This window comes from Myxine glutinosa, chromosome 3, assembly GCF_964187855.1.
Source record: "Myxine glutinosa chromosome 3, kmMyxGlut1.1, whole genome shotgun sequence".
NCBI classification, from domain to species: domain Eukaryota; kingdom Metazoa; phylum Chordata; class Myxini; order Myxiniformes; family Myxinidae; genus Myxine; species Myxine glutinosa.
The window spans coordinates 88030024-88056342 of record NC_136263.1 but is presented as its reverse complement, the minus strand read 5'-3'; positions in this window follow the sequence as shown (position 1 = coordinate 88056342).

The window sequence follows — 26319 nt, the reverse complement described above, 5'->3', positions numbered from 1 at the left end:
GCCATTTTGACCCTTGCGCTTCGCTCACCGAAAAAGGTTTTTGCTACACGTCAGCTTTTCTCACCATCCTGTCGTCTATCGGGGATGTGTGTGCGCAAACGCGGCATTTGAGGATTACGTTGCGGTTCGCTGATTGAACTGTGAACGTGTATATCTGGAGGGGGCCTTTGGGACTTCCCATCCCGCTGCCAGTTTACCTTTGGTTTGGACCACGTGACTGTCTACGCCTGCCTACGCCTCATTGCTTGCCTCATCGCCTCATTTCTACTCGCAGAAGGGGATCACCTTTGAGTTATAGAGACATTGAGGAGTGTTCTTTTTCACTCACTTGGAACGCAGTGAGTTATCTGACTTTAGCTGATGGTACCATCACAAGATGTATGAAGTGTACTTTTGATTGCTATTGGTTGTACCGTTATTCTGGTGTGATTTTCAATACAATATTTGTTTGTTTATAATCATTGGTGTGGTTTCACTATTGATTTCTAACACAGAGAAGCATATCTTTCTGCCGTGGCTCCTCTCGGGGCTCGGAGGTGCATCATGACCAGGGGGTCGGAGAGGAGCACGTAACATATCCCACTTTCTATCGTTTTTGGCCTTCTCTCGCAATGGTGAAGAATCACTTTAAAAATTTAAATAATTCTCATATCCGAATCCCTATTCAGATCTTCACCAAAATCGAATCGAATCGTCCTTGTCAGACAACCAACCGGTCCATCAAGTTCCGTCCATATCCGTCCACAACTTTTTGAGATATCCTGCTATGTATCGTTTTTGTCCGTCTCCCAATAGGGAAGAATAACTTATAAAATTTTAGTAGCCGGATCCGAATCAGAATCTTCACCAAAATCTAATAATTTTGTCCTTGTCACATACGCTACATCTCTGCTAAATTTCGTCTGAATCCGTCCACAACGTTTTGAGATATTTTCTTCACAATCAAACAGACAAACGGACAGACAAGGGTGAAAACATAACCTCCATCCACCTTTGGTGGCGGAGGTAACAAGGTGCAGGGAGGAGAAATTCACTGCTCGTGATGTGCAACGTTCGCAGAGTAAAAAAGGAGTGTTCACTTACATTCGTGTGATGTCTAATAAATAAAGAAGTTATAAGCACACCTGAAGCTGCACCATCGAATAAACTGTTCCAACCTGTCATATTTGACGGGCTTTTATACTAGTTTAATAAAAATCACAAACAGACAATTAAAAACTCTCTAACACAGAAGAAACTGGAAATGCATAAAGGAGAAGATTCGCTTTTCAGAAAGAAGTGTTCTTATTTTAAAAAAAAACAAAAAAAAAACATCACTATTCTATAATATTGGCAGAAGATTCCAACTTTGTATATCAATAATCAGGACGTTTATACTACAGTTTAATGAAAAAAGCCTAATTGCCATTATTTAATAAATATCGTTGTGTTAATATGTTCTGTCATTATACGATATTAGGTGCGGAGGAGTGGGTGGACTTTGATTATTCATAACAAAAGTTTTTCATTTGGTTTCTGGTTAATGAGAAAGGAAGAATTTCGAGAGCCATATTGGCAGGAAGCTTCGGTAGCTTGTGTGTGCATGGATGATGGTGTCTGAGGTTGGTGTAGCACAGGCTTGATGGGCCAAATGGCCTCCTCCTGCACCAGTGTTCCTTCTACTGTATATCATTTAATGTCCTTGTATATAATTGAGAGATAGAATTTTGAAAAATTCTAGAGATTTTCTTGAGAGCAATATCTGGGAATGAGTTGCGGTATTAGGTTTCCATCATATTCTTCCTCTATTTGTTACCATCCCTGATTATTCCCACATTATTGTGGCGTCAGCCAAGGAAGGTTTTTGGCTTGCCAGGCCTGGAGTTTGACTGGCAGTTACCAGGGTGGAGCTGATAGCTCATGTACTCTTTGAGAAAGGCACCGTGGGATCTCTCACATCCACCAACTGAAAGGCACCGTGGGGACAGTGATGCAAAATGGATCATCTGGTGTAACAGCCTTCAAAGAGACGGTGCACATATTACTGCTTTGCGCTGCGTGTGAAACACCAGGATGGCAGTTTATAGCTGGGTCGAGATTTTACCGCAGTGATGAGACAGCTCAAATGTGCGCATACAGTCACTGCCAAAAATATTGGCACCCTTGCACTTTTTTCAAATAACTCACAATTTTCTCTGAAAATAAGTTGAAATTGACAAAAGTATTTGAACTCCACAATTCTTTATTTCACTGTTAATATTACAGAACCTTTGTTTTTGATTTAGAACTTCATTTATCCTTTGAATCAGAAAATAAAAATAAATGGCATTGACAAAATTATTGACACCCAGACTTAATATTTGGTCGCACAGCCTTTGGACAAAATAACTGCAGTCAAGCGCTTCCTGTAGCCATGAATGAGCTCCCTACACCTCTCTATTGGCAGTTTGACGACTCTTTTTGTGCAAACTGCTCCAGTTCTCTCAGATTTGAAGGGTGCCTCCTCCCAACTGCCGTATTCAGATCTCCCCACAGGTGTTCAATGGGATTTAGATCTGGACTCCTTGCTGGCCACTTCAGAACAGTCCAGCGTTTTGGCTTGAACCATTTCTGGGTGCTTTTTGAAGTGTGTTTGGGGTCATTATCCTGCTGCAAGACCCATGGTCTTCGACAGAGACCCAGCTTTCTGACACTGGGTTGAACATTGTCCTCCAAAATGCCTTGGTAATCTCCTGATTTCATGATGCCATGCATACATTCAAGGCACCCAGTGCCAGAGGCAGCAAAGCAACCCCAAACATCACTGAACCTCCTCCATGTTTGACTGTAGGGAAGGTGTTCTTTTCTTTGAAGGTTTCATTTTGTTTTCTGAAAACAAAGAGATGATGTGCTTTACCAGTAAGCCCTAATTTGGTCTCATCTGTCCACAGGACATTCTCCCAGAAGTATTTTGGCTTGTTCAGGTGTGTTTTGTCAAACTCCAGTCGGGCTTTCTCAGCAGTGGGGACCTCGTGGGTCTCCTACGATAGAACTCCCTTTTCATTGAGTTGGGGACGGATGGTGCGAGTTGAAACTGTCGTACCTTGTGTCTGAAGGTCAGCTTGAATCTGTTTGGCAGTTGATCAAGGTGCTTTTTCCACCATTCGAACAATCCTTCGCTGAAATTTTTGATCAAGTTTTCTCTTGCGGCCACGTCCAGGGAGGTTGGCTGCAGTGCCATGGGCCTTAAACTTCCTGATAACATTGCGTATGGTGGACACAGGAACATCAAGGTCTCTGGAGATGGACTTGTAGCCTTGAGATTGTCCATGCTTGGCTGCAATCTTGTGTCTGACCTCCTCAGATAATTCTCTTGTTTTCTTTCTTTTCTCCATGCTCATTGTGGTGCATGCAGTGACACAGAACAGCAGAATGACTCATTTTCTCCATTCAAACTGGTAGAATGAGTGATTTTTATATTGCAGGCACCTGGAACTCACCACAGGTGAGTTCAATTCCAAAGTAAAGGAGAATCACCTGCTTGAAATCTAATTATTTCTAACAACTTCTAAAAGGTGTCAATAATATTGTCCACACCATTTTAGGATTTCTGTGTGGAATAAGCTAACATTTAGGATTTTTTCATCTTTTTTGTTTTGTTAAACTGCAAACCAAAAAAATACATATGTGGATACCAAAATATTTTTTAATTTCAACAATTTTCTGGAAAAAATGCTGCATTATTTGAAAAAGTGCAAGGGTGCCAATATTTTGGGCCACGACTGTACCTCTAAATTCTAAACTATTCTGCTAGATCAAGGAATTAGCTATCATGCCATAAATATCTACCATCTAAAATGGTAGATATTTATGGCATGAAAGCTAATTTAAAAATATATAAATATAAATTATATATATAATTGATATAAATTTCAAATATAAAAAATATAAATATAAAAAGATTTATATAAGATATATTCTAAAACATATATTAAAATATATATTTTTCTATTTCCATTCCTAAGGTTTGCAGAAAACTATGGGTTGCATTTCATATTCATTTTGTATTCTTGTTGGGCTATTCTAAAGCCATATGGTATTAAGCACACAACCAAAGTACTAAAAACAAGGTGTTAAAGATACTATCGTGACATTAAGTCACAATTACGAATGAAGCACCGTTTGCAAGTTATCGCAATTTTTCCATAGCTACAAACTTTGTGTGCATGCACTTTTGATGCATTCATTCGATTTTTGCGCATCAGTGCAGCCTCTGGTCATGCACCTTCATCCACTTCAGCCAAACAATCTGCCACCAGGCTTAAAGCACAAACAAGAAATGCAATAAAGCCTTGTCCAACATCTGCTTCAAATTCGGCGTAGGCATTGTTGAACATGCACGCATTGACGTCATTTTGACACCTTGTGCATGTGTATCTGTGCCACTGCGATGGTTTTAACATTCGATGGCGATGGAAATATAGAAGTATGATTTTAGCCTGGGTCACTTACTGAGCAGTAATGCCAAGTATAATAGAGATATGAAGTTTATCGTGAAATAATGACAGAGAAGGCCATACAAAACATGTGTCCTTAAATTGCAGCCTCAAAGTTGGAATTGAATAATTGATCATTATGAGCCCATCCCCTGCACAGCAGGACACCGGGTTTTGAAATCACTTCTGTGTGTCTGTCTGGGCCGTAACTATTTTTTACCATTTGAGTTTTGTCATCAAATTTTTATAAAAGCTTTATTATTGTAATACAAAGAAGACAAATTAATAATTCGGTCAAAAGGTCAAAGGTCAAGGTTGCATAAAATCATAAATTTCCATCCAATTGACCTGAAATTTTAAGAATTTGCATATTGGGTCACATAATTGGTTCACCAATCCAAAAATAGAAGCTGATTATTTTTTAAGATCGAAGGCTGCACAAAATCGTCAATTTTCATTATGTGTTTTTAAAAAACTTTTCATTATTTGGGGCATACGGAGGAAGAAGAAGACGTCTGAATGCAAACGGACGTGGACGTGTTTTGCATTTTCAGATGCTTTCCATTTGGATAATGGTATTAAGATTATTACAGTACTATGACAGAAATGCAGCAATTATGCACTTTTTGCTTAGGTATACCAAATAAGGGGAGCTGTCAGGATATGGAAAAGTTAGCATGCATGCCCATGAGCTATATAGTCTGCGCTCGATTCTCGACTCAATTACAAAACCTAGTAACTTACGTTAAGCTGGGTGTCCTGTCAACTAGAATTTTCTGGTGAAGTTAAATATGCCACAAGGTCTTTCACTGGAGTAGGCCATTATGTACTGGTACCCATTACATAAAATCTTGCCCTAATGAACACCACACCATTGTTGGAGTGGAAACTTGTCCATGGCTGGTTGTCAGGAAAGAACGCGTTCACCACTTAGGAGAAATCCCATGATGGAACTTGTGATGATGAATAAAGGTGAAGTTTTCATTTCTGACGATTTCAACTTCAATAAAATGTGTCTCATGTCTTTCTTGTGTGCTGTCTTTCTTGTCTTCCTACTGTCAACCACCCTTTCAGCAAAGGATGAATATTTCATAGATAATTTTCTAAAGGAGGTTACACCAAAACTTAAGCTGGAATTTTAACACCAGATAGTCAAAAATGTAACCGGACATAATCAGTTATACTCTTGTTTTTGACATGTTGTTCGGAGCTATGATGAGCCGTAAAAAGCACAACCTTGTCATTACTTGGCACTAGAGACTGGCCGAGCAAGGAAGCGACTTGCACAAATATGTTGCACATGCAAGGAATAATAAGTACAATGATAACACATTTGTCAAATGCACACAAGTGAAGGAGAACACAACACCATTGGAAAGGTGTATTAATGTATTGTGCAGAGAGATTAGGGAGTTATAATAAAAATATGGTTTAGATATATCAAATACAAGAATAATTTCAATCTTTTTGCAATAATTGTTACAGGCTTAGGATGAAATGTGTGCATCATACAAAAGGCAAGGACATTAGGAAACATCATTGTACTTTATATACATGCATCACCAGGATTTTCAACAATGATTTTCAACAATTTGAGACAATGTACAAATCAACAGTTTGGGATTTTCAACCTCGATTCCCAACATCAAGAGCTATTGTGCTCAAATAGCAACACAAACAGATCACTACTTTGCATGTTTAATGCCATATTTACCGAATGAAGAAAGTTTACCGAATTTGTAAACATTGTATTTAACGCTTTGTCCCTTTAAATCTGTTTTGGACAGATTCTGAACTACTTTGCGAAAGAAAAAGAGTTCATGAAAAAATACGCATTTCATATGTCAAAAGCAAATTTCTGTACATTATGGCATTTCCAAAAAATGCCTTTCAAAAGATAGCATTTGTCTATCACAGGGACCATAAATAAGATTCAAACCTTGGGTAGCAAAAATTTCCAGCGTGTTTTCAAGGACAAGGACAAGGAAAAGGAAAAATTTGTTTAGTGCTCATACATCTTTATCATCGTTTATATATATATATATATAAGCATCGGCACTCCCACCCCTTCGGGTAGGAGAGCCCAACTCGGCCTATCTCCGGTGGGCAATTTAAAGTGGTGATATTTCCACAGAATGATACTTTTCGCTGCAGCACATTGTACACTTGAAAACATTGGGATGTACTATAATCATATTTTGAGTTGCTGGACCATACTGTAATGTTTTGTGTATAAAATGCAAAAAAAAATAAAAAATATTTAAACAGTGACATGTTTTCTGCGACGCACTGTACACCTGAAATTATTTTTGGGAAATGATTTTGACAACACAGTGGAGATTTTGTGCCATAAAATGCAAAAAATGTTAAATTCAAACAGCGATCACTTTTTTCTGGGACACACTGTATAGGTAAAAATTATTTTTCGGACATACTATAATCATATTTGGCCGCTGTCATAGTTGGCCGTATTTGGCCGAGTCACACTATAAACCTGAAACTTTTGTGCTTTAAAATGCAAAAAAATATTAAATTTAAACAAAGTGATCGTTTATTTCTAGGTCACACTGTACACATGAAAATTACTTTTTGGGAAATGATTTTGACAACACTATAGAGATTTTGTGCCATAAAATGCAAAAAAATGTTTAATTTAAAGCGCGATAATTTTTTCCTGGGTCACACTATAAACCTGAAATTATTTTTGTGACATACTATAACCATAATTTGTCTTTCTTGACCTCACTATAAAGCTTTTGTGATCTAAAACGTCAAGTGATCAATTTCGAAGTTTTAATTACACACACACACACACACACACACACACACACACACACACACACACACACACACACACACACACACACACACACACACACACACACACACATCTCGTTTTTTCATTTCTGTTCCTCACAACTCTGTCTCTCGTATTCACACACACATACATCTACACACACACCCACACACACACACACACACACACACACACACACACACACACACACACACACACACACACACACACACACACACACCTCGTTTTTTCATTTCTGTTCCTCACAATTCTGTCTCTCTTATTCACAAACACATACATCCACACACACACACACACACACACACACAAACACACACATCCACACACACACACACACACACACACACACACACACACACACACACACACACACACACACACACACACACACATCTCGTTTTTTTCATTTCTGTTCCTCACAATCCTGTCTCTCTTATTCACACACACATACATCCACACACACACACACACACACACACACACACACACACACACACACACACACACACACACACACACTGGGAGACAGTATGGACTGAAGGGAGACATTTAAAAGTTATTTTCACACCTTACAAGATCACAATATGACTCCCATGTGTGACTTGGCACACGTCGAGTCAATAATGCAGTTCTTCCCATACTTGGAAAGAACGCAAAACAACATTAGCTTTAGTGGAAGGACGTTCATGTTTGATGACAACATGTGGACTTTGAGAGGTCCACACACGGATATTGTGGCGGTTGACTTTCCCACTTAAGTGGAAAGTTGCTTCATCTGAGAAAATTAACCTTTCTGCAAACCCTTCATCCTCCAGTCTCTCTTACATTTCACAGCAGAAATCCTAATGAATGAGTTTTTCACTGGCCTTCATTGCTTGCTGTACTCACCTTGTCAGGTTTCATGATTAGCAGCTTCCGCAATACACGCCAAACTGTCGTCTGGGGTATCTGTAGCTCACGACTTGCTCTGTTGGTTGACTTTTTTGGACTGCGCTGGAATGTTTCCCGATTTCGCTGCACAGTATCCTCTGAAGTCTGAGGGTGCCCGGTGATCTTTCTCTTGCAGAGGCAAACCTGTGCCTTCACACTGCTTGTACAACTTGTACATGGACTTCCTGGTAGGCAGGTTCTTTTCATAACCTGTACGAAAATATTGTTGCACACTTGTCATTGAATTTTCTTGACGAATTCAAAACGCAAAAAACTTTCTCTTGTTTGCTTGGCCTTCCCCCCACCCCTCCCCGAAAAAAACCAGGAAGATTAAAAGAAAAGTCAAAGATTACAAGAAAACAAACAAGAGATTATCAAAAAACGTTAAAACAAAACTTTAAGAGACTTCCTTTCCATTCGTGAATAAAACAAGCATTTAACGTCAGTAGTTTTGTACAAGAAAATTTTGAAAGTTTAGCCTTCTTTTTGAGTAACCCTGTCTATATATATATACGAGGGGCAGTCAATAAGTAACCTTAAAATATTTTTCACAACTTATTTATTGCATGTACGTGTGTTACAACTGTGTTATTTTTCAACATAATCTCCATTGCGTTCAATGCATTTTTCCAGCGTTTTACTAAGGCCAGGATTCCTCCAGCAAAAAATTTTTTTGGGTGCTTGTGTAGCCATTCGTGCACCACCTCTGGACCTCATCGTCTGATCGGAAAGTGGTTCCACCAAGCGCCTCTTTAAGTGGCCCAAAGATGTGGTAATCCGAAGGGGTGAAGTCTGGCGATTAGGGTGGATGACGATGACACTCAAAATGCAGGACCTCGATTGTTGCAGCTGTAACACGGGCAGTATGGGGCCGAGCTTGTCATGCTGCAGAAAAACACCGGTAGTGAGTAGTCCATGACGTTTTGATCTGATTGCTGGTTTCAGATTATTTTTAAAGACGTTGCAGTATGATGCACTGGTGACTGTGGTCCCTCTGGGCATGTAATGCTCTACAAGTGGGCCTCAGCTATCCCAGAAGAGCATCAGCATCTCTTTTCCAGCGGATGGCTGTGTGCGGAATTTTTTGGGCTTCGGTGAAGTTGAATGGCGCCACTCTTTGCCTGCCCTCTTCGTTTCTGGCTGAAAGTAGTGGACCCAGCTTTCATCCCCAGCCACTTCACTCTGTAAGAAAGCATCGTCTTCTGTTTTGTAACATCGCAAATAAATGTTGTAACATCTGTTACGTGTTCCTCCCCGACCCCCTGGTCACGATGTACCTCCGAGCCCCGAGAGGAGCCACGGCAGAAAAATATGTTATTCTGTGTCAGAAACCAATAGTGAAACCAGACCAATGATTATCACCAAACAAATATTGTATTAGAAATCACACACGAATAACGGTACAACAAATAGCAATCAAAAGTACACTCAATACATGTTATGATGGTACCATCAACTAGCATTGGATAACTCACGGTGTTCCCAGTGAGTGGAAAAACCTTCCCCCAATGTCTCTATATTCCCATCCTCAAGACGAAGTTGACTCCGGTGTGGATGGCAAGGGCAGTCGCACTGCCGAAGCAGCTCTCAGGCGTAGGTGGTCGAAGCGATGCAAAAAGTCACGTGGTCCAAAACGAAAGGCAAACTCACGGCAGAATGGGAAATCCTAAAGGCGCCCTCCAGATGTGAACGGCCCCGGTTCAGTCGGCGAACCGCCACTTAAACTTCAAACTCAGCGTGGCACACACACATCCCTGACAGACGACAGGATGGTGAAAAACTGATGCGTAGCCAAGACCTTTTGATGAGCAAAGCGCGAGTGTCAAAATGGCCGACGGCTCTTACTTGATTCAACACGACCCGGCGAGGTTTCTTCAGAATCGCAACGCCCAAACCTGGCCACGCAGGTTTTTCAATCCCCAGGGATAACACATATCGCAGGAACTCCTTCCGAGGAAACTCAAAGTTCACTCGCGACTTTCGTTCGACAACGCTCGCTACGGAGCTGGAAGCTACCCGCTTCTTGTCCGAATTCACTCGCCACGCCCCTGCCTTCTTCTTCCTCTTCTTCCTCATCTTCTGGCTCCCAATCCGGCTTCCTGTCTCTTTTTAACATTAACGCTTTTATCCTTTGCAAGCAGTTCATGAACAATAAACCTTTTGAAGACAATAGTAGTACATAGAATCAGAAATATTTCAAGTGGATGAAAACCACAACAGCGGAAGTGACGAATCCGTAACACATCGCAAACTCTGAGAAGAGAGTTTCCTACAGATGCAAGAAAAGCACAAACTTGAAGCTTCCTTCCATGAAAACCTGTGGGTCTTTCACCTTGCATACCTTGTGGATATTTTTGATCAACTGAACAGACTGAATCTAAAGCTGCAAGGAAAGGGAACAACTATCATTCAGTTCATTGACACTCTCAGTGCATTTATACAGAAGCTTGAAAACTGGAAACGAAAGGCTGAGGAAGGGAACTTTACCATGTTCGAATCTCTTTCAGAAGTCAATATTAATGAGCCGTTGGATCCTGGCGTTGCACAGGATGTTGTGACACACCTCAGCTGTCTCCGAGAAGAATTTCTGCAGTACTTTCCAGAAATTGGGAGAGAAGGACTGGCGCTCATGAGGAATCCTTTTCTTGTTAAACTCAGTGACGTCTAGGATGACCTACATTCCTACAAGATGAACTGATTGAATTTCAAAATGATTCTGGATGCAGAAATGTCTTTGGAGCTTCTTCTATCTCTGAGTTTTGGCCAAAAATGATGGGAAGCTACCCCAACATTGCAAAGGAATGCCTTCGGAAACTCCTGCCCTTTGCAACAACTTATCTTTGTGAATCAGGCTTCTTAACATTGGTGCAGCTAAAGACAAAGGCTCAGAACCACCTTGAATGTGAGGCAGATCTTAGATGTGTGCTTTCTACAACAGAACCTAGGATTTGGAAACTGGTGCAGAAAATTCAGGAGAACATCTCTCATTAAAGTAGCTTTAGGTTAAACTGGTTTGAGTTTTTTTTCAATTGGCAGATACTGCAATGTTTTGTGTTACAGCTCACAAGCAAAGCACCCTGGAGATGAGTTTTCAAATATTTTTTATTTTCATGGTTATTATTGCAATGTGTTAATAGACTTTCATTTCTTATTTTAAAATAAATATTTGTATTTTTTATGGAAAAGCCTTGAAGTCTGAAGTGTTCATTTGCCTTTTCAATTGATTTTCTTGAGGTTCTGTTCTAAAAATTTCTCACAAGACCCTTTGTCACAAATAAATTTGCTTTACTGCACTCGCATTAATTCATTTCACAAAGAAATTGTTCAAATGAGAAATATTGTTTCATTAAACACTCTAAAAGTCTAAATTGAATTACGTTGTGGTTCTTATTGACATTTCTTTGGTTTCAAAAAATTGCTATGATCCCCACTGTGCCATGACATGTCAGGTCAAAAGCCAATTGGGCCACATAGCGAAAAAAAGTTGGGAAACACTGCTGTGTATGGATCAGGCGCTTTCTTCAGGGGTTTTTTTTTTTTACTGTCTGAACAGCTCGCTCGGCCTCCCCATTACTCTGAGGGTGCTTCGGACTGCTGGTCACATGGCTGAACCTATAGACCAATGGAAAGGCTGCGAGGTATCTCCCTGAAAACTGCGGACCGTTATCTGTAATGGGTGTTTCCGGAAGGCCATGTCGGGCGAAGATTGACTTCAGATGGATTACTACATCTGGAGACCTTGGGGGAGCAAATTGCGCTATCTCCACATATGACGAGAAATAATCTACTACGAGTAAGTAGTTGCTGTTGTTCTGTGTGAACATGTCTGCCCCTAGCCTCTGCCAAGGTCTATCAGGTGGCTTGATCGGCCCTAAAGGCTCGAGGGAATTTATTCTTTCTTTAATGCATTTTCTGCAATTCAGAACTTGTTCGTTTAACTGACAGCTTCATCTGAGCCACCGCACGGCTTGTCTAGCGTGTTCCCTGCACTTGACTACTCCCTGATGTCCCTCGTGTAGCTTTTCAAGTACACTGTTCCTCATTGCAGAGTGAATTACTAACCTTGTTCCTTTTAGCAGAAGTCCAATGTGCACTGTTAAGACTGCTCTCTCACTCCAGAAGTATTTCAGCTCTCCATCCAGTCTGCTATGATCAGGCCATCCTTCCATGCACAGTGTCATCACCTTTGAGCACATGCTGTCTGCATTTCGTTGCTCTCTCAAATCTATCAGATAGCTTGGACTTGCAGGTAAGTTTTCCATGACTGTGTCAACATATATGTTGGTGTCCTCTGTCGTGAAAATCAAGCGCAGACACGACTTTACCTCTGGGTAGGCTTTAATATCATTTAGATCGGCAATACATCCTGTAACAATACATGCAGCAATAGGCATTAAATCAGAGCATTTCAAGAACAGCAATGGAAGTATCAATATAACAATGGTTAGCGCAGCGCATCATCAGCGCAGCATTTGGGGGCGTACATACCATTCAAACTACTGGATAATGTCACAGTGAGTCCCGCCGAAGTGTCCGCACGCCCTCCGGTTGTCCCGGGTCTTATAGACGGCCCCTTCCGTGGCGAGCACCCCTGGGTTCACCTTGGTATAATTTCACTACATTCTCCCCGTCGTTAAAACTATACTACCGCTCGGCAGTTTGCAAGCAAGCATCAGCAATAAACCAAAGGGTTACGTCAATCCACGTCAGTCGGTCCACCCGTAGCGGTCGGGGCGGCGAACCTCCCTGCCAGTTCGTGTTCGGAAACTACCGGGCATGGCGTCCCCTAGCCCGGAGTCCCCCGCGTCGGAATAGCCGCCGGAGGTCGGAGTCGGAGGGGGCGCCCCTGCGCCTTCGGGCATGGGGGCGGGGGACGACGGGAGTGACAGCGGTAGTTCCATAGGGGAAGCTTCGATAGAGTCCATAGACTCGTAGACGGGTTCGTCGATATCCCTGTCGTCGTCCCCACAAGGGGCGAGATGGCGTACGGAGACAGTAGACTCGCGGCCATCTGCCGTTAACACGCGGGCATGCTCGGGATTAGCCTGGAGGACCTGCACCTTGTCAACAAGGGGGTCGTACTTGCTAGAGCGAACCGCTCGTTTGAGATAGGCGGGCCCCGGTTCAGCGAGCCAGCTGGGTAAAGACTGGATACTGCCGGAGCTTTTAGGGTGGTGGAACAGTCGTTCGTGAGGAGTCTGGTTGGTGGCAGTACATAGGAGAGCCCGGATCGAGTTCAGTGCGGCAGGCAGCGACCACGCCCATTTATCGAGGCCTCGGCCGAGGGTCCGAAGGCTTAGCATGACGGCCCGCCATATAATCCCATTAAAGCGTTCGATCTGTCCATTAGCTTGGGGCCGGTACGGGGTGGTGTAGCTTGAAGCGACATTATGTTGGAGCAAGTAGCCCCTCACTTCCTGGGACAGGAACACCACACCCCGATCGGTATGCACGTAGGCCGGATACCCGAACATAGAAAACAAATTCTGCAGGCACCGAATAACCGTGGCAGCCGTCATATCCCCGCACGTGTAAGCAAAGGGGAATCGGGAATACTCATCGACGATAGTGAGCAGATAGCGAGAGTTGCTCGACATTGGCAGCGGCCCTTTGAAGTCCATCGCCAAGCGCTCCCATGGTCTAGTAGCCCTAACGAGTGTCCCCAGAGGTGGGCTATAAAAACGCGGTTTGAGTTCCGCACAGATCGCGCAATCACGGCAGATGCGGCGGATGTCCTCCATCGAGTACGGCAGATTGCCCGCGCGCACAAAATGCGCGAAGTGCGTTACCCCGGGATGACACATAGTGCAGTGCAAAGTGCACAGCCCCTCCAAAGATACGACCCCCGCGCAAGTGGCCGGCCTCGATAAGGCGTCAGCGACCAGGTTATCCTTCCCCGGGCGGTATCTTATGGTGTAGCAGAAGTCGGCGAGTTCGATACGCCAACGGGTGATTTTCTCATTCTTAATGCGCTGAGCATGTAAGGTGTCGTACATAAACGCAACACTCTGTTGGTCCGTGATGATTTGGAAACTCCGCCCAAGCAGATACGAACGCCATCGCCGAATTGATTCGACGATCGCGTACGCTTCCTTTTCGACAGACGAATGCCTCCGCTCGGCGGAGGTGAGAGTCCGCGAGAAGAAAGCCACAGGGCGGCCTCCTTGGGAGAGAGTCGCCGCTATCGCATGATCCGAGGCATCACTCTCCAAAACGAAAGAGGCACTCTCGTCAATCGTTGCGACAGCGGCGCCAGCAATGTCGACTTTAAGGCCCTCGAAGGCCGCCAGGGCGGCCGGGCCCATGGGGAAAGTGTCGCAGGCCACGAGGGGGCAGAGCTTAGCGGAGAAATTTTGCACCCACTTTGAGTAGTGGGCGAACAGCCCTAGAGCGCGTTTCAGCGAAGCCCGATCGCTAGGCGGAGCCATATCGAGCAAAGGGCGCAGACGCTCCTTATCCGGAGAGACGGAGCCATGGGTCACGGTGTACCCCAAAAGGTCTACCGTGCGTAGAGAGTATTGACACTTCGCCTCATTCATGGTTAAGCGATATTTCCGCGCGACCTCGAGGAAGCGTTTTAGATTAGCGTCGTGATGCGCCTGGTCATACCCACAAACCGTAAGATTGTCCAGATTGACAAAGACATCCGTCAAATGCTCCTTCGCAACGAGGTCATCCATAGCTCTCTGAAAACAAGCGACGCCGTTCGTTACCCCAAAGGGAAGTCTCGTGAACTGGTACAACCGCTGACCCGATTCAAAGGCTGTAAAGACGCGATCAGCCCTAGAGATGGGGACTTGATGATACGCACTACGTAGATCGAGAGTGCTATAAACGGAATACAGGGCCACCTGGCGTACCAGGGCGTCCATCCCCGGTAATGGGTAGGCATCCAGCTGTGTAAAACGATTAATCGTTTGCGAATAGTCGATTACCATTCGCCTACGGTGGGCCTCACTCCGCACCACTAAGACTTGGGCCCTCCACGGTGACCTACTGTGTTCTATGATACCGTCCTTCAAGAGCAGGGCCGTTTCTTCCGCAATGAATTGCGCGTCCGCGCGAGAGTAGCGCCGCGATTTGATGGCTACAGGGGTACAATCAGTGGTCAGGTTGGGGAACAGTGAGAGTGGCTCCATATCCATTTGAGCGAGGGCACACACAGCGAGCGTGTCCGGCCCTCCGAAGTCTATTTCCAAACGACCATGCCGCTTAAGGAAATCAAGTCCTAACAGAACGTCAGCGCATAAGGCCGGTAATACCATGAGATACACGTCCGGGAACGTGCGTCCATTTATCACAAGTTTCAATCGACACGCCCCTTTTGTGCTCAACCGAAGTCCCTGAGATGCCATGAAGATCCGGCGGGTTGTCCCGAGAACCGGCCACCCATGTTGATGCACGAGTCGCTGATCAATAAAACTATCCGTAGATCCCGTATCAATCAAAGCTTGCGCAAAAACGCCCGCGACTGTGAGCGGAATGAAGGCCTGCGCTAGGCCGGCAGACCCGGCAGGTATAGTTCCGGTCGGGCGAGAAGATCGCGCCTCGCGGGTGGATCCCACGCCGGCTGCAATCCTTCGGGCCTCAGCAGGAGCATTGAAGTCAGTTGGCTCTTCGGTAGTTTCATTTGCCAGAGTGGGTGTGGGGTGGTCGTGAGAGCAGCCGCCAGATGGCGCTCGAGCCACGGGAGAAAGATCTCTGCCATCTGCAGAGTCATATGCCAAAGCGGGTGCATGTAATTCGCAAAAGCTACCGTCAGATGGCGCTCGAGCCACGTGAGAAAGATTTCTGCCATCTGCAGATTGACATGCCAGAGGGGGAGCATGTAATTCGCAAAAGCTGTCATCAGATGGCGCTCGAGTCACGTGCTGCGTTTGCCGCACTTCGAGAGGCATTTCCAAAGTAGGTGCATGTCGCTTGTTTGAAGTAGGCGTTTGAAAGCCAGTCAAGGTTGGATGCTCTGTGACCGGTCGCGTGCGCGCCATTTGTTTCGGCGGCCCGACGTATCTCACCAAGGTCGGGCGAGAAGCCAGAGGCCCGCGAGGAGGAGAGCGGCTCATCAAAGCTGTGCAAGGCGCCCCGTCCGGTGCTCGATCCGTTGGCTCCGCGATGAGCCCATTCAAGGTCGCTCGGGAATGCGTGCCCCGAGCGGCCTTTCTGCAGACTTTTGCAAAATGGCCTTTGGTGGAGCAGAGGTGACATGTCGCCTCTCGGGCCGGGCATTCAGAGCGGGGATGCTGCCGATTGCCACAAAAATAACATTTTGCATACCGGGCAGGCCGTGGCCTGGCAGCGGCGGCCGCAGTGAGGCCGGATGCGGAGTCCGCTTCCGGAGCACCCAGGGACTCGGCCGTCGTGGGGGTCGGGTCCTCCTCCGTATCCTCGGCGGTGGCCCTCTCGGGTCGCGCGAGTTGCGAGGTCCCCGCCACGACTCGTGGGTGATCATATGCGGTCAATTGTTCTCGAGCATCTGTGTATACGCGTGCCAGCCGTAGTGCTTCTGTAAATGTCAGCTCCGCGACCTCCAAGAGACGGAGCCGCAAGACTCCAGAACTAATTCCGGATATGAATGCATCTCGGAGCAAATCGTCCTGCACTTGCTCGTGAGTCCGGACGTCCTGCACGCAATCTGCCAATAGGTAGCGCAGCTCCTGCGCGAAGCGATCGATCGATTCAGACGGTTGTTGCCGTCGCTGAGAGAGTTGATGCCGGCCGTGCACAGCGCTCCGTTTCTTTACGTAGAGGCGCGTCAGCTCGGCTAGGGCCGTATCATACGTCTCAAATCGAGAAATGGTCTTGTAAACAGTGTGATGGACCTTGGACTGTAACACGGACAGCTGTATCACAGCGGTTGGCTCTGTCTCGTGAGCAGCGAAGTAATTCTGCAGCGTGTTGAGCCAGTGAGCAAACTCCGATGCAGATCCTTCAGCTTGAGGGTCGGCTCCGAGAATCGGAACCACGATCATCTTGTGGTCAGCCATTCGGCGAACTAAATGATATTAAATGTCGTGAAAATCAAGCGCAGACACGACTTTACCTCTGGGTAGGCTTTAATATCATTTAGATCGGCAATACATCCTGTAACAATACATGCAGCAATAGGCATTAAATCAGAGCATTTCAAGAACAGCAATGGAAGTATCAATATAACAATGGTTAGCGCAGCGCATCATCAGCGCAGCATTTGGGGGCGTACATACCATTCAAACTACTGGATAATGTCACAGTGAGTCCCGCCGAAGTGTCCGCACGCCCCCCGGTTGTCCCGGGTCTTATAGACGGCCCCTTCCGTGGCGAGCACCCCTGGGTTCACCTTGGTATAATTTCACTACATCCTCCATCAGCTGTGTCACAGATTTGCTCCCCCTGTCTTTCATGGGTTCACGCGACAGTGTGTCGGCTGTAATCAGGCTTTTCCCTGGTACATGTGTGATTGTATAGGAGTACCTCAACAGTCTCATCTGAAATATCTGGATCCTTGGCGGAAGTGCGTCTAGAGATGGTGATCCCAATAGGCTCACAAGTGGCTTGTGATCTGTTTCCAACAGAACGTGCTTGCCGATTATGAAGTCTCTAAACCTCTCACATCCCCACGTCAGGCCTAATGCTTCTTTTTCTACCTGATCGTAACGCTGCTCCGTTAGTCAGTGACCGTGATGCATATGCCACAGGTGTCCAAAGTTCCCCCTGTTTCTGCAGGAGGACTGCCCCCCAGTTCAAAGGATGATTCATCTGCGAAGATTTTTAGCTACCTGTTCGGGTCGTACAGTGCGAGCACTGGTGTAGAGGAGAGATCTAGTTTAACATGTCGAATGATTTTTGCTGCTCACTCCCCCAGTACCAGTGTTTTCTTTTACCAACAGGTCTCTCAGTGGTTTGTCTTTTCCAGATAAATGTGGGATAAACTTCCCTAGCTGATTTACCATCCTATGAAACTTCTTAGTTGGCTGACCTTTGTTGGCTCCTCCATGTCCTGGACTGTCCTGGTTTTATCTGGGTATGGCCTCATTCCATCTGCCGAAATGATTTACTCCAGGAATTTCACTTCATGCTTTGCAAATTCACATTTGTCAGTGTTGAGCGTGATCCCTGCCTTTGAATTCTCTACAACACTGTTTGCAATCTAACATCGTGCTCTTCCTGTGTTGTTCCCCAAATAAGAACATCCTCCATGTGACATGTTGCACCAGTAAGGCCATATGTGACTTCCGTAATTATTCTGTTTTGGAAGTGTTCTGGGGCTGAGGCAATTCCAAATGGCAAACGAGTAAAGTAGAATCTTCCGAAAGGTGTAATGAAGGTAGTGTACTTTGCTGACTCCTCAGTGAGTGGTATTTGCCAGAATCCCATGTTAGCTTGAAGAAAATCTCCACTCCTGCTAGCATGTCTCAGGTCTGATCTACCAAAGGTAGAATGTAGAGCTCCCTGCATACTGCCTCATTCAATTTTGTCAGATACACACAGATGCAGACCGATTTGTTTTTCCTGGGCACCACAACTATACCTGCACACCAATCTGTGGGCTCCTCTACTCTGCTGATGACCCCTATGCACTCAATTCGCTCTATTTCCTCCTTCACTTTTCCCATCAAAGGGAGTGGAACTCGTCTGGGTGTTTTCACAGAAAATGGCGTCGCATAGGGCTTCTGTTTAATTGTGTATGGTTGCTGAACCATCCCTAAACCGCTGCATATATTTGGGTAAGTCTCCTTTAGCGTTTCAGCATTGATACTATCAAGTCTGGACACTAAATTAGCTTGGCTATAACTGGCCAGCCTAACAGAGATGTATGTAGATTTCTGACTACTTAAATATCCTCTTTTGCAGTCTTCTCTCCATTGTGCAGTCTCACTGGCTACCCGTAGCACTAAGAGTGGAACTCCCCATGGTACAAACAGTGGTTTCTGGGCTTTGGTCAGGGTGTACGTGTTGCCTCCCTTGTACTTGTTACACCCTGTAATGCCTTTGTACACATTCTCTGGGATGACGGTTACTTCTGCTCCTGTGTCGCATTTAAACTCCACTATAACATTTCTTATTTGAATTTCAACCGACCACGGATCTTTCCCTGCTTCTACTGTACCTAGAAAATGGCTTCTGTCCTTCGTAACAGCTTGCACTGCTTTAGCCAATTTGCAAACTTTGCTAAAGTGTCCCCTTTTTCAGCACGTGTGGCATGTTACTTCTTTAGCTGGGCACTGCCATCTTGTATGTGTTGACCATTTACCACATGTTGGGCTGATTCTCTGATCTGGCTTACTCTGTTGTGTAGCTGGCTTAGCCTGTGCACCTGGTTTTGCAATGTATGACTGCTTGTTGGTCATTACAGTGTCTATAGCATTGTTGACATCACCCCTTATATTTGTCTGCTGCCGTTTTATCTCTAACCGAATGCCTCGCCATACTTATGGCTGCAGCAAGGGTTAGATCCTTGTCCAACTGCATTCTTTCCGACAGTGTAGTGTCTTTTAGACCAACCACCAATCTGTCGCTGATGAGCTCATCATAAAGTGGCCCATAATTGCAGTTTTTGGCTAGCACATATAACGATGTCACAAACAAGTCTACTGGCTCAGTGACCTATTGAAGTCTCTGATTAAATATGGCCCTCTCGTAGATTATGTTTTTCTTTGGCATGAAAAACTTGGGAAAGCTCTCTTTCACGATTCTATACTGCAGCCATTCATTCGCATCCAAGCTCTGTCCTCTCAACACGTCACCTGCTTCGTCTCCCATACAGTACACCTACGTGCTCAACTGGTTTTCCTGCGACAAAGTAGGCAAATTGCTGGCCAGTTGGAATCTCTCGAACCTTTGAATTCATTTATCCCATTCTTGTGGTTTTGAGAAGACAAATAGCGCCTGAGGTTGGATGGTGAAAGTGGCACTCGATGGTGCGCTCGAAGCTGCGTTCCCGCCGTCCATCTTGTTTTCCCATGCGGTCTTGGTTTCTTTAAAACTCTACTGTTGCACCACTTCTGACACCACTTCTGACACCATGTCGCGTTGGGCGCTTTCAAGGATTCTACAACAGCAAAGGCTCAAATGTTTATTACAGTATAAAGCAAACCAGTAACTACTTGGGTTTCAGATAATAAGGCCGTGCCTGAAAGCTCACAACAGCACGTCCTTCACCCCCAGCTCAGAACGCCAGACTCCTTCAACCCCTCCCCTCTTCCCCCCCATGTCACGTCACATCCCGTGACCTATATCCGTGCATCAAGTATACTTGCAATGTACATTGTATGTTTGCATTATAACACAGAGTCTAGTATAGGATCCCACCCTACGCGAGGCATCATGCCAAGGAGCACCTTCCTCTCCACGGGGAGAATTATGTGAGGAAAGAAAATTATGTAGCTTACATTAAAAAGGAGGTGTTGTGGGGTGAATTAAGAGGGATGAAGTTGAAAAAAACGCTAAGGCTAAAAAAGAAAGGAGACAGGCCATAGTCTCAATAGAGGAGTCAAATTGATGAAGGGGAGGATGAAAAAAAGAGCAGACCTGGATTTATAATAGTCAAACCTGCTCTTTCACTCACTTTGATTTAGTGAACACCTTCATTTCATGACCACTGTAAGGTCTTCCCAAAACAAATTCGTTGTGATCTTTTATTAAAAAGACCCTCCTTTGACGTGACTAGATGCCACGTGTCTCCTTCCTGAAAAGGCCCTGTAGCCTCAATTAAGCGACCTTGGGAGTGGAAAAGTGTTGTCTCTAATCATCAAAATGGCAAGCTTAATGTCGTCCAGTTCTTCTATAGTAATGAGTTGTGCTTCATTATGATTTCATGCAGAACATTTCCTTTGTAATAATGTGTGGTATGTTTGATGTGTCTTTTAAATACAGTACTGTAGCGGCTGCCGCTGGGGTTTCACAATCGCCTTGCACCTATCAAGGACGCGGAGCGATCACCATGCCGGGCTCGTCCAGGACGCCCGGGCAGGCCCGCGCTCAACTTGCCAGGCCTCGGTCGGGACGCTGGGCCACGCCCCCTGGCGCCGGGCCTGGGCAAACCCCCTGGGTTAATACATATATATTGCTGACCGATAAACGGGTTTTCAGAGTGCCTGAGTGTTTGATTTCAATAAAGCAACTCAGATGAATTCCAGCTTTTTGTTGCGTCCATTCTTCTGATCGACGTGGGAGCCCCAGCTCCTTCATTGGTGACCTATCGACATGGACACGGCAGTCGCCCTTAAACTGCCTACCTTCTGGGAGGCTCACGCGGCGGTTTGGTTCGCACAGGCGGAGTCCCTGTTCGCCCTGCGAGGCATCACGGCCGACGGCACCCGCTTCCACCATGTGGTAGCTGCGCTCGGGTCGGCTACAGCGGCCCGCGCCCTGAGCCTCCTCGAAAGCCCGCCAGCCGCTGACAAATACGGCGCGATTAAAAAGCTTCTCCTCGATGCTTTCGCCCTCCCATCGGCGGAACGCGCACGGCGCCTGCTCGAACTGCCTGAGCTCGGCGACACGCGCCCTTCCGAGCGAATGGACTACATGCTTTCACTGCTCGGCGAGCACTCTCCGGCATTCCTGTTCCGGGAGCTGTTCCTCCGTCAGCTGCCTAACCCGGTACGCCTCGCCCTGGCAAGCACGACGATCACAGATCCACGGGCCCTCGCCAGAGAAGCCGACAAGATCTCCGCTGCAGGACGGCGCATCGCAGCGGCGACATGGGACCCACCGCCGTCCGACGCAACAACCATGGCGCCCGAGCACCCGGCACGGTCGACGGCCGAACTGCCGACGCAATTGGCGGCCGCTCTACCGTGCCGACCACCTCCACCCGACCAAGCGTGGTGTTACTATCATGCCAGGTTCGGACAAAAGGCCCGGACATGCCGACCCCCGTGCACCTTCGGCAGGCCGGGAAACGGCCGGGCCGGCGTTCATTACCAGCCATGAGCGCCGGCCATACGGGCAACTTACTGTTCATCACGGATAAAGCGTCCGGACGGCGCTTCCTGTGCGACACCGGCGCCCAACTGAGCGTCATACCCGCCTCTGACCAGGACAGGCAATCCGCGGTTTGCGGCCCCTCCTTAGTTGCGGCCAACGGATCGACTATCCGCACCTTCGGCCCGCGCAACGTCACCCTCTGCTTCGGCGGCCAACGCTTTGCTTGGACGTTTGTAACCGCCAACGTGCCCGTGGCTCTGATAGGCGCCGACTTCCTCTGTGCACACGGACTGCTGGTGGACGTCCAACGGCGTCGTTTAATCAACGCTGAAACCTTCAGCTCCCTGGTATGCACATTGAGCAGCTCCGCGCCGACCGAGCTGGCATGCACCGTCCCGTCGGCGAACGAGTTTGCTCGCCTGCTCACGGAGTTCCCGGCCCTCACGCGGCCGACGTTTTCGGCCGTCGCAGTACGGCATGGGATCGAGCACCACATACCAACCACGGGCCCGCCGGTCTACGCCAGGGCCCGCCGCCTCGACCCAGCCAAGCTCGCCATAGCGAAGGCCGAATTCGACGCGTTGGAGCACCTCGGCATCGTGCGGCGCTCCGATAGCGCGTGGGCCTCGCCACTGCACATCGTGCCAAAGCCGGGGGGTGGATGGCGCCCGTGTGGCGACTACCGCCGTCTGAATGACGCTACCACCCCCGACAGGTACCCGATCCCGCATATCCAAGACTTCTCCGCCCGTCTGGCGGGACGGGTCATTTTTTCGAAAATTGATCTCATACGGGGATATCACCAGGTACCTGTCAGGGCGGCCGACGTCCCTAAAATGGCAGTCATCACGCCGTTCGGCTTATTCGAATTCTTGCGGATGCCGTTTGGTCTCAAGAACGCGGCTCAGGCGTTCCAGCGCTTGATGGACGGCGTGCTGCGTGACCTGCCGTTCCTTTTCGTTTACCTGGACGACATCCTCGTCGCCAGCACGTCCCGGGCCGAGCACCTCCTCCACCTCTGAACACTGTTCGAGCGCCTCAGCGAGCACGGCCTCATCGTCAACCCGGCCAAATGCCACTTCGGCACGACGGCCGTTGATTTTTTGGGCCACCACATCACCAAGAACGGGGCCGTGCCGCTGCCAACCAAGGTCGAGGCCATCACCACGTTCCCGCGTCCCCGCACCATAAAGGCCCTGCAGGAATTCCTGGGAATGGTGAATTTTTATCACCGCTTCGTGCCCCGCGCTGCTCACCTCATGCGGCCCCTCTACGACGCCCCCCGGGGCAAGCCGGCCAAGCACGACATCGCCTGGTCCGCAGCAATGGATGCGGCCTTCCAACGCTCAAAGCGGGCCCTCGCCGACGCAACACTGCTCGCTCACCCGGTGCTCAACGCTCCCATCGCCCTCACCACGGATGCCTCCGACTACGCGGTGGGCGCCGTACATGAGCAATGGGTGAACGGGGTTTGGCAGCCACTCGCTTTTTTCAGCCGGCAGCTCCGGCCGAACGAGCTCAAATACAGCACGTTTGACCGGGAGCTCCTCGGTCTACACCTGGCCGTCCGCCATTTCCGCCACCTCCTGGAGGGCCGACCTTTCACGGCGTTCGTCGACCACAAGCCGTTGATTTACGCCATGGCCAAGGTCACGGAGCCATGGTCGGCCCGCCAACAGCGCCACCTCTCCGCCGTGTCGGAGTTTACCACGGACATCCGGCACGTCGCCGGCAAAAACAACGCCGTGGCCGACTGTCTTTCCCGGGCCAGCGCGAACGCGGTCCACCTGGGCGTGGATTTTGCGCTTATGGCGGCGGACCAAACCACCGACTCCACGGTGCAAGCCCTCCGGGCGGCGGACACGGGCCTCCGCCTGGCCGACATCCCCTGCGCGGACACTGTCCTGCTCTGCGACGTCTCCCAAGGCCAGCCTCGCCCCATCGTGCCCGTCACCTGGCAACGCCGCATCTTCGCCTCCCTCCACGGCCTTTCCCACCCGGGCCGGAAAGCTTCCCAGAAGCTGGTGTCGGCGCGTTTCGTCTGGCACGGCCTTCGTCGGGACGTCCGCGATTGGACCAGCGCCTGTACGGCCTGCCAACGGGCCAAGGTCCACCGACACACCCAGGCCCCGCTGGCACCTTTCACCGTGCCCGAACGACGTTTCGACCACGTCAACGTGGATCTGGTGGGCCCCCTCCCCCCGTCACGGGGGTTCACACACCTGCTCACCATGGTGGACAGGACCACCAGGTGGCCGGAGGCCGTTCCCCTCGTCTCCACCACCACCGCCGACGTGGCTCAGGCTTTCATCGCCACCTGGGTCGCCCGCTTCGGCGCACCGGCGGACATCTCGTCAGACCGCGGACCACAGTTCACCTCCGAGCTGTGGGGCGCGGTCGCCCGCAACCTGGGGGTCAAGCTCCACCGTACTACGGCCTACCACCCCCAAGCAAACGGGTTGTGCGAGCGATTCCACCGCTCCATGAAGGCCGCGCTCATGGCCGGCCTTCAAGACGGCGGTTGGGCCGACCGGCTGCCGTGGGTCCTTTTGGGCCTTCGCACGGCCCCCAAGGAGGACCTCCAGGCATCCACCGCCGAGCTGGTCTATGGCCAGGTGCTACGCGTCCCGGGCGAATTCGTGCCCGACGCTACCAGTCCCTGGTCCGCAGCTCACCAGCGCTTGGACCTCCAGGAGGCCGCCCGACGGTTTGCCCCCGTGCCGACATCCCACCACGGTGACTCCCAGTCCTACGTCCCCCCAGCACTCCGCACAGCGGAGTATGTTTTTGTGCGTCACGACGCACATCGGTGGCCACTCCAGCCGCCGTACGACGGGCCCTTCCGGGTGCTACGACGGGACGACAAGTCGTTCGTCATCGACATCAGCGGCAGGTCGGACCGGATTACAGTGGACCGCCTCAAGCCGGCGCACGTGGACGTCGACCACCCACCACGGGTGGCCCTTCCGCCGCGGCGAGGCCGCCCCCGTCCACGGGGCCCCCCACTCGACCGCCCACCACCTCACCGGACCCCCTCCCACGACCCGCCAGGGGTCGCTTCGGCCGGGTCATCAGGACCCCCCTCAAGTTGACCCTGCCGGTGCAAGTCGATTCTGGGGGGACGTGTGTAGCGGCTGCCGCTGGGGTTTCACAATCGCCTTGCACCTATCAAGGACGCGGAGCGATCACCATGCCGGGCTCGTCCAGGACGCCCGCGCAGGCTCGCCCTCAACTTGCCAGGCCGCAGCCAGGACGCTGGGCCACGCCCCCTGGCGCCGGGCCTGGGCAAACCCCCTGGGTTAATAGATATATATTGCTGACCGATAAACGGATTTTCAGAGTGCCTGAGTGTTTGATTTCAATAAAGCAACTCAGATGAATTCCAGCTTTTTGTCGCGTCCATTCTTCTGATCGACGTGGGAGCCCCAGCTCCTTCAGTACATCATCAAAATTCACCGGAAGCCATGTTTTCTATCTGCTTATATTTGTTTACCACTGATACATTTGGTGTGGATGGGGGAAGAGTGAATGGCTCAGAGAGCGGATAGGTTGAGGGAACGTGGTAGGAGGAAAAGAGGTAGACCACGGTTGAGATGGGAGGATTGTGTGAAGAGGGATATAAGTATGGTAGGGGAGGTTGGAGACTGGAGAGAGTTGGCTGAGGACAGAGGGGAGTGGACGCGTATCGTGGTCAAGGTAGTGCAGGAGCTCAAGACTTAAAAAGGGAAATGGAGAACAACAACAACCCTGAAGTATACTATATGCTCTGTGCTTTTATCGTTCTCATAATTCAATTCGATTAAACTACTTAACCATTTCCCTGATTCTTACAGGAGTTTGCAAAATGCTCCTGAGTCATGCTCAAAATGGTCATTATGCAAAAATGAAAAATGCTCATTGACAAAAGTATTCAACCTCCTCATAATCGACTTTATTTAGCTTAATTTTTATTCTGAACTTGAAAAATATCGATTCACAAAAATACTTCAAAGAAACTGTACTACATGAAATTTGTCCCCTTCGGTCCCTTTTGGTGATTGGACACACTGGTGCAAAAGGTAAAAGTAGAAAATAAAAGATGGAAAAAAACTTCAGCCCCTGGATTTATATATTGTTACTGATCGCGGTTTAGATGGTATGATGGGCCGAGCGGATGGTCCAACCGCGACCGAACAGTTACTCCCCAATTAGAACCCGATTCCACCCGACGTT